The sequence below is a fragment of the Hipposideros armiger genome, unplaced genomic scaffold (genome assembly GCF_001890085.2).
Source record: "Hipposideros armiger isolate ML-2016 unplaced genomic scaffold, ASM189008v1 scaffold_53, whole genome shotgun sequence".
Taxonomy (NCBI): domain Eukaryota; kingdom Metazoa; phylum Chordata; class Mammalia; order Chiroptera; family Hipposideridae; genus Hipposideros; species Hipposideros armiger.
Genome location: NW_017731403.1, coordinates 3,983,728 through 3,993,497, shown reverse-complemented (window position 1 = coordinate 3,993,497; position 9,770 = coordinate 3,983,728). Strand labels below are relative to the sequence as shown.

The following is a 9,770-nucleotide window of genomic DNA, read 5'->3' as shown; positions in this document are numbered from 1 at the left end:
GTTTCAAAGAAATACTTGTACATCCAGCATTATCCACAATAGCCAAGAAGTAAATGGATTAAACAAAATGTGGCGTGTACATAACAGTACAATATTATTCAGCCTTCCAAAGGAAGGAAATTCTCACACATGGTACAACATGAACGAACCTTGAAGACATTACGCCAAGTAAAATAATCCAGTCACAAAAGAAAAATACTTATATAAGTTATCTACAGTAGTCAAATTCATAGAAACAGGAAGCAGAATGGTGGTTTCCAGGGACTGGGGAGCTAGGGAAATGGGAGAAGTTATTTAATGGGTATAGAGATTCAGTGTTGCAAGATGAGAAAGTTCTGGAGATTGGTTGCACAACAACATGATATCCTTAACACTGTTAAACGGTGCATTTAAAAATGATTAAGATGGTAAATTTTATGTTATGTGCATTTTACCATAATTACCAAAAACAAACAAAAAAACACCCTGCCTTACACATTTTCTACACACTCAACATTTTGAGTACTAGAAGCATATGCAAATGATCCCCAGATCTATAACTCCAGTAAAGACTTCTCCCCTGATGTAATGATTTATATCTCTGATTGCCTGCTGGGCTTCTCTTATTGGATTATATTCCGCTCGCTTTTCTCACTCAACGTGTCCCAAACTGATTTTACCCACAAACTTGTTCCTCCTCCTGTTTCCTACTCTGTGCCTATGAATGAATGCACCTTGGATCTTTTTCATGGGAATTTAATAATCTGATTTCAAGATAATAAGTCATTTGAGTCACGTTATATTTTTTGTAACAGCATTATTGGCGTATAATTTACCCATCACACAATTCACCCATTTAAAGTGCATACAATTTACGGCTTGTAGTATATTCAGAGTTGTGCAACCTTTACCACAATCCATTTTAGAATATTTTCGTTACTTCCCTCCAAGAAACCCTGTGATTTTTAGCTATCACCCCCATAATCTTCCCCATCTCCTCCAGCTCTAAGCAACCACTAATCTACTTTCTGTCTTTGTAGATTTGCCTATTTGGGACATTTCATATAACTAGAGTCATATAATATGTAGTGTTTTGTGACTACCTTCTTTTACTTAGCATAATGTTTTCAAGGTTCATCCATGCTATAGCATATATCAGTACTTCATTCCTTTTTCTGGACAAATAATATTGCTTTGTATGGATAAATCACATTTTGTTTATCCATTCATTAGTTGATATACATTTAGGTTGATTCTACTTTTAGGCTATTAGGAATATAAACATTTATGTATGTTTTGTAAAACTTTTTTCAATGACAGTTGTCAATCAACATATTAGTTTCAGGTGTACAGCATAGTGGTTAGACATTTATATAACAAGGTGATTCCCCTCAATAAGTCTACTTACCCACCTGACACCATACATAATTATTACAATATTATTGAATATATTCCCTGTGCTATACATTATATCCCCATGACTATTTTGCAATTGCCAATTTGTACTTAATCCCTTCATGTTTTTAACCCAGTCCTCCATCTGCCAACCATCAATTTGTTCTCTTTGTCTATGAGTGTTTCTGTTTTGTTTGTTCATTTATTTTGTTTTTCAGATTCCACACATAAGTGAAATCATATTTGTCTTTCTCTGCCTGACTTGTTTCACTAAGCATAATGCCCTCTAGGTCCATCCATGTTGTTGCAAATGGTAAGGTTGGTTTTTTTTTATGGCTGAGTAATATTCCTTTTTATATATGTACCACCTCTTCTTTATCCATTTATCTATTGATGGACATGTAGGTTTCATATCCTGGCTATTGTAAATAATATTGCAATGAACATAGGGATGCATATGTCTTTTCAAATTAGTGTTTTGGATTTCTTAGGATAAATACCCAGAAGTGGGATTGCTGGATCATATGGTAGTTGTATTTTTATTTTTTTGAGGAACCTCCATACTGTTTTCCATAGTGGCTGCACCAATTTTGTAATCCCACCAACAGTACACAAAAATCTCCTTTTTTCTACATTCTTGCCAATACTTTCTAGTTTATTGAAGATAGCCATTCTGACAAGTGTGAAGTGATATCTCATTGTGGTTTTTATTTGCATTTCTCTGATGATTAGGGACGTTGGGCATCTTTTCATATGTCTGTTGACTATCTGTATGTCCTCTTTGGAGAAATGCCCATTCAGGTCCTCCACCCATTTTTTAATCATATTGTTTGTTTTTTTGGTGTTAAGTTATATGAGTTCTTCATATATTTTGGATAGTAACCCCTTATCAGATGTATCATTGATGAATATAATTTCCCATTCAGTAGATTGTCTTTTCATTAATGGTTTCCTTCACTGTGATCTATGTGTCTGTTTTTATGCCAGTACCATGCTGTTTTTATTACTATTGTCTTGCAGTATAGTTTGATATCAGGTAGTTTGAGACCTCCAACTTTGTACTTTCTCAAGATTGCTATGGCTACTTAGGGTCTTTTGTAGTTCCATATATGTTTTAGGATTATTTGTTCTAGTTCTGTGAAAAATGTCATTGGTATTTTAATAGGGATTACATTGAATCTATAGAGTGCTTTGGGCAGTGTGGACATTTTAATGATGTTAATTTTTCCCATCCATAAGCAAGGTATATGCTTCCATTTATTTGTATCTTCTTCAATTTCATTCTTCAATGTCTTTTAATTTTCTGAGTACAGATCTTTTACCTTCTTTGATAAATTTATTCCTAAATAGTTTATTTTTTTGATGCAATTGTAAATGGGATTGTTTCTTAACTTCTCTTTCTGATAGTTTCTTTTAGGTGTATAAAAATGCAACTAATTTCTAAATATTAATTTTGTATTCTACTACTTTACTAAATTCATTTATCAGTTCAAATAGCTTTTTTGGTGGACTCTTTAGGGCTCTGTATTATTATTATTTTGTCTGATTGCTGTGACTAGGACTTCCAATACTGTGTTGAATAAAAGTGGTGAAAGTAGACATCTTGCCTTGTTCCTGAGCTTAAAGAAAATGCTTTTAGCTTTTTCCCATTGTGTATGATGTTAGCTGTGGGTCATAGATGGCCTTTATTATATTGAGGTATGTTCCCTCTATTCCCACTTTGCCGAGGGTTTTTATAAAAAATGAACACTGGATTTTTGTCAAATGCTTTTTCTACATCTATTGATATGATCATATGATTTTTATCCTTCATTTTGTTTATGTGGTGTATCACATTAATGGATTGATTCGTGGATATTGAACCAACCTTGCATCCCAGGAATAAATCCCATTCGATCATGGCATATGATCTTTTTAATGGTGAATTCAGTTTGCTAATATTTGGCTCAGGATTTTTGCATCTATGGTCCTCAGAAATATTGGCCAATGCTTTTCTCTTTTTGTAATGCCTGTCTAGTTTTGGTATCAGGTAATGATGGCCTCGTAAAATGAGCTTGTGAGCCTTCCCTCCTCTTAAATTTTTTGGAATAGTTTGAGAAGAATAGGTGTTATTTCTTCTTTGAATGTTTAGTGAAATTCGCCTGTGAAACCATCTGGCCCAGGACTTTTGTTTGTTGGGAGTTTTTTGTTTACTGACTTGATTTTTTTCATAGTTACTGGTCTGTTCAGATTTTCTGTTTCTTCATTATTCAGCCTTGGAGGGTTGTATTCTTCTAGGAATTTATTCATTTCTCCCAGATTGTCCAATTTGTTGGCATAAAATTCTTCATAGCATTTTCTTATAATCCTTTGTACTTCTGTGGTCAGTTGTTACTTCTCCTCTTTCATTTCTGATTTTATTTATTGGGGTACTCTCTCTTTTTTTCTTGATGAGTCTGGTTAAAGGTTTATCAATTTTGTTTATCTATTCAAAGAACCAGCTCCTGGTTTCGTTGATCCTTTGTGTTTTCTTAGACTCCATTTTGTTATTTTTTGTTCTGACCTTTATTATTTCTTTCTTCTACCTACTTTGGACTTTCTTTGTTCTTCTATTTTTAGTCCCTTTCAGTGTAAGTTTAGGTTGTTAATTTGAGATTTTTCTTGTTTCTTGAGGCACACCTGCATTGCTATGAATTCCCCTCCCTGAACTGCTTAGACCGTGTCTCATAGATTTTTGGGTTATTGTGTTTTCATTTTCATTTCTCTCAAGGTATATTTTTATTTCTTCCTTGATCTTGTTAATCCATTCATTGTTTAGTCACATGTTTATATGTTTTCAGTTTCCTTCTTGTAATTGATTTCTAGTTTCATACCATGTGATTGGACAAGAAGATATGATTTCAATCTTCTTAAATTTATTGAGACTTGTTTTGTGGCCTAACATGTTAGGAAGATTTCAAGTGCAAATCTTCCATGTGCACTTGAAAAGAATGTATATTCTGCTTCTTTGGGGTAAAATATTCTAAATATATAATTTAAAACCATCTGCTCTAATGTATTATTTAAGGCCATTGTTTCTTTTTTGGTTTTCTGTCTGGATGATCTATCCATTGATGTCAATGGGGTGTTAAAGTCTACTACTATGACTGTATTACTGTTGATCTCTCCCTTTATGTCTGTCAATATTTGCTTTATATATTTAGGTGCTCCTATGTTGGGTGCATAAATGTTTACAAGGGTTGTATCTTTTGTTGGATTGATCCCTTTATCATTATGTAATGTCCTTCTTTTTCTCCTGTTATAGCTTCTGTTTCAAAGTCTATTTTCTCTGACATAAGTATTGCTACCCCAGACTTTTCTTCATTTCCATTTGTATGAAATATCTTTTCCATCCCTTTACTTTCAGTCTGTGTGTCTCTTTCCATCTGAAATGGTTCTCTTGTAGGCAGCATATGTATGGGTCTTGTTTTCTCAAATCCATTCACCTATCCTGTGTCTTTTCATTGGAGCATTTAATCCATTTACATTTAAATTAATTATTGATAGGTAGTAGTTATTGCCATTTTATTAATTGCTTTTGTAGTTCTTCTCTGTTCCTTTCTTATTCTCATGCTCTCTTATATGTTAATTACTTTCTGAAGTATTTTGTTTGAATTCCTTTCTTTTTATTTCTTGTATATCTCTTGAATATTTTTGGTTTGTGGTTATTATGTGCTTCATATATACCACACCATGTTTATAGCAGTCTATTTTAAGTTGATAGTCACTTAAATTCAAACAAACACAAACTAAAATCACTACCATTTTTACTCACGGCTTCCACGTTTGTTTGTTTGTTTGTTTGTTTGTTTGTTTATGACATTTCATGCACAATTTATTTTTTCAACAGCTTCATTGGGGAATAATTTACATGCATACCACAAAATTCACTCATTGTAAGTGTATAATTCAATGATTTTTGATAATTTGGAGAGTTGTGTCCTTGTATATGTTTTTGCCATTATTTTTTACTTCTTTTGTGTGTCTGTGTGTATCCCTTAATTTATTGTTCTAATTACATATTATCTTCCTACTTTTGCCTTTTAAACTTTGTACTAGCTTTATAGTTGGTTGATCCACTGCTTTTATTATGTGTGTGCCTTTGTTAGTGAGAGTTTTTTCCATTGGGGTATTATTTATATTTTTGATCTTTTTTCCCTTCTTCTTCTTAAAGAAGTACTTTAACATTTCTTGCAATACTGGTTTGGTGGTGATGACATCCTTTAATTTTTTTTATTTATTTTTTTTGTCTGGGAAGCTCTTTATCTCTGCTTCAATTTTAAATGATAGCATTGCTGGGTAGATTAGTCTTGGTTGTAGGTCCTTACTTTTCATCACTTTGGATATTTCATACCAATCCCTTCTGACCTGTAAAGTTTCTGTTGAGAAATCAACTGGCAGCCTTATGGAAGCTCCCTTGTAGATAACTGCTTTTCTCTTGCTGCTTTTGAGATTCTCTTTGTCCTTAATCTTTGGCATTTTAATTATGATGTGTCTTGGTTTGGGTTTCTTTGGGTCATCTTGTTTGGGACTGTCTGTGCTTCCTGAACTTGTATGTCTATTTCCTTTGCCAGGTTAGGTAAGTTGTTTCTTTAAAAAGGTTTTTAATTGTTGCTCTCTCTTCTCTTTCTGTTACCGCTCTGATGCGAATGTTGTTATGTTTAATGTTGTCCCAGAAGTCCCTTAAATTATCCTCATTTTTTGGAATTCTTTTGTCTTTTTGCTGTTCTGATTGTGTCTTTTCTGCTACTTTGTCTTCCAAATCATTGATTCAGTCCTCTGGTTCATCTAATCTGCTGTCAATTCCATTTAATATATTCTTCATTTCAGTTATTTTTTTTACTTTTTTTCTTCATTTTTGACTTTTTTTGTGTGTTTACTGTCTTTTTATTGAAGTTCTCACTGAGTTCATCTATTCTTTCCCTAAGTTCACTGAGCACTTTTATAGCCAGTGTTTTGAATGTATCTGGTAGATTGCTTGCCTCTATTTTGTTTAGTTCTTTTTCTGGAGAATTGTCCTGTTCTTTCATTTGGGACATGTTTCTTTGTCTCTTTATTTTGGCTGCCTCCCCGTGTTTGTTTGTACGTTTTAGGTAGAAATAATACATAGAGACTGCCACATCTCCCAGTCTTGGTAGAGTGCCCTTGGTAGAGTAGTAGTTGCCATATGGGGCCCACGGGCAAAGTCTCCCTGGTCACCTAAGCCGGGTGCTCAGGGATGTCCTTTGTGTGAGTTGTGTATGTCCTCCTGTTGTAGTTGAGCCTTGATTGATGTTGGCATATCAATGAGTGGGGATATAACCCTCAAGCTGACTGGTTGTGAGTACTGGCCATGACTACAGCAGATAAGCTATTGTGCAGGAGCTGACCTCATGGAGCAGGAGTCACTTTAGTGAAGCTCTGGTGCTGAGTCCACCCTTCAGGTGTGTCGTTTGTGGAACTAATTGGTTGGTGGTCTGGTATGGTCTGAAGCTGGCCACTGGATGTGTTGGTTCTGTGGCCTCTGAGCGGGGCTCTGATGCAGGCCCAGGTCAGATGCTGTCTGTGCTCAGCCCAGGTCCACCTGGTAGGAACTGCAAAATGATCTGTGGTTGGTCGCTTCTTGTGCTGGGCTTGGAGGCACCTGGAAGACGCTATACTTTGAACCAAGGTTGACTGCCACTAGTGCCAGGCTTGCAGCCACTTAGCAAGAAGTATAGGACATGTTGAGGCCAGCCACTGCTTGTTTGAGGTTTGTGAACCTTTGAGAGATTTTAGGAAAGTCTGCAGTGTGGGTCAACAGTGGCCACTTGTGTGGAACTTCTGCTGGAAGAGGTTCAAGTCAGGTTGTGAGTTGGGTGAGGTGGGGTCTCAGGGAATTGCGAGGGTGAGGCAAGTGATGTTAGCCAGGTTAATGGATACTCAAATTTGGCACCTGCCGCCTGTATGAGGGAAGGCTCAACAAAGGAACAATAGCTTCTGCCACCACTTCTGTCCTGAAGAGAGCTGCCTCTCCAGCCCTTACCCTGATGTCAGGCAATCAGTTTCTCCTCGTATGTCCCTGGCACTTTTTGAGCCACTCTCTCTTAACTGGAACTTAGGGCAAGTATGAGCAAGTGGGTCTGTGCTCAGACTTTTTAAGAGGATGCCTGGATCTATAGCAGCCCTTTATCTCACCCAGATGCTGATTTTCACAGACAGATGTTATGGGGATTTCTCTTCCTGGCATTCTGGGCTGGGGAGCCCGGTGTTGGGCTGCAACCCCTCGCTCCTCAGAGGGTATACCTCCACAGCTGAGATATCCCTCCTGATTCTTAACCACCTCACATGGGTGTGGGACCAGCCTATTTTGCCTCTCCGCCCCTCCAACCAGTCCCAGCGTGGCTTCTTCTTTTTATCCCTAGTTGCAGGAGAACTGCTCAGTTAGTCTTCAGGTGGTTCTCCAGGTTTATTGTTCTATAATTTAGTTGTCATTTTCATGTGGTCATAGGAGAAGGCGAGCACAGAAATTACCTACTCCACCACCTTGACCAGAAGGTCTATGTATACCTTTTTGTGTGGTCATTTGTTTTTATTTCTCTGGAGCATATACCTAAAAGTAAATGAATTGCTATGTCACATGGTAACTATATGTTTAATTTTTTTAGAAACTGCCAGACTGTTTTCTGCAGTAGTTTCACTGTCTTATGTTCCTACCTGCAGTGTATGTGGGTCCTGATTTCCCTACATCCTCATCAATACTTGTTACTTTCCAGTTTTTGTTTATTTTGTTTTGTTTTTATTCGAGCCATCCCAGTGGGCATGAACTGTATCTCCCTGGGGTTTTGATTTGCATTTCCCTGATGAAACTTTGGGTATATTTTCATGTGCTTATTAGCCATTTGTAGATCTTCTTTGGAGAAATAGCCAATTGGAGAATGTACAGATCCTTTGCCTATTTTTAAATTGGGTTATTTGACTTATTATTAAGTTCTTTATGTATCCCTTATCAGATATATGACTTGAAAGTATTTTCTCCCATTCTATGTGTTATCTTTTTACTCTCTTGATAGTGTCTTTTGCATCATTAAAGTTTTTGTTTTTGAAGATGTGTAGTTAAACTTTTGATTAAATCTAGTTTTTCTGTTTTTTCATTTGTTGATTGTGCTTTTGGTTTCATATCTAAGAAATTGTTGCCTAATCTAAGGTCACACATATTTACTCCTGTGTTTGCTTCTAAGACTTTTATACTTTTAGCTCTTACATTTAGGTATTTTATTCACTTTGCATTAATTACAATATATGGTTTGAGTTAGGAATTCAATTTAATTCTTTTGCATGGGGACATCCAGTTGTCCCAGCACCATTTGTTAAAAAGACTATCTTTTTTGTCTTGACACCCTTGTCAAAAACCAATTGACTGTCAATTTATGAATTTATTTCTAGACTCTTAATTCTATTGCATTGATTTAAATGTATATTTTATGCTAGTACCACATTATCTTGAATAACATTGCTTTGTAGTAAGCTTTGACATTGAGAAACTTGAGTACTCCAACTTTGTTCATCTTTTTTCAAGATTGTTTTAACTATTCCAGGTTCCCTGAGTTTACATATGAATTTTAGGATAAACTTGTCAATTTTTACAAAGAAACCAGATGGGATTTTTATAGAGATTATGTTGAATCTGTGATCAATTTGGAGAGCATTGTCATCATAACAATATTAAGTCTTCCAATCATGAACATGAGATTTCTTTTTATTATTTTGATCTCCAATTTCTTTCAACAATATTTTGTAGTTTTGAGAGTATAAGTTTTGCACGCCTTTTGTTAAAATGTTCCTAAGTATTTTATTCTATTTGATGCTGTTATAAATGGAATAATTTCTTAATTTGTTTCATTTTAAATTGTATATCTGGAGTATACAAAAATATAGTTGATTTTTCTATACTGATCTTATGAACTTGCTGTACTTATTCATCACACTATGTTCTGTTTACCTATGTTTGAACCAGGAAATTATAAACCAAAGAGTTTATGATTGTTGCAAAATGTTACTATTTTAGAATGCTTGAAATAGAGGGCACAGAGGAACCCATTTTCAATTAATATAAATTTTATTTACGAGTGTGGCTTTCACACCAAATTTTATTTCTGTTACATTTTTCAGGTAAATTTATTGGCTTCAATTAATTGAAAGCAGAGTATAGGGAGTAATGAAAAAAAGCAAAATACAATTTGTAAAATTTATTGTGTTACAATTTTAAATGAAATGAACAGTTGTGCACTTTAAACAAATTTACTTATGAAACAAGCAATTTCTCAATGGTTTGGTTTTTCAGGAATCTTGTAGCTAGCTATCTGGTAACTTGTTTGCTTATTATTCTGGACAGCTATAGCCACAGTCTAAATGTCAAG

General features: G+C 35.1%; 1 pseudogene across 1 annotated transcript in view; it reads left to right on the top strand.

Moving 5' to 3' along the window:
* LOC109381773 (F-actin-capping protein subunit beta pseudogene) overlaps positions 1 to 9,526 on the top strand; it is a 23,422-nt pseudogene extending 13,896 nt beyond the window's left edge. The window contains exon 2 of the transcript XR_002123806.1: positions 9,523 to 9,526. The product of XR_002123806.1 is annotated as an F-actin-capping protein subunit beta pseudogene (transcript). The remainder of the gene's footprint in view (positions 1 to 9,522) is intronic.
* The last annotated feature ends 244 nt before the right edge of the window (positions 9,527 to 9,770 follow it).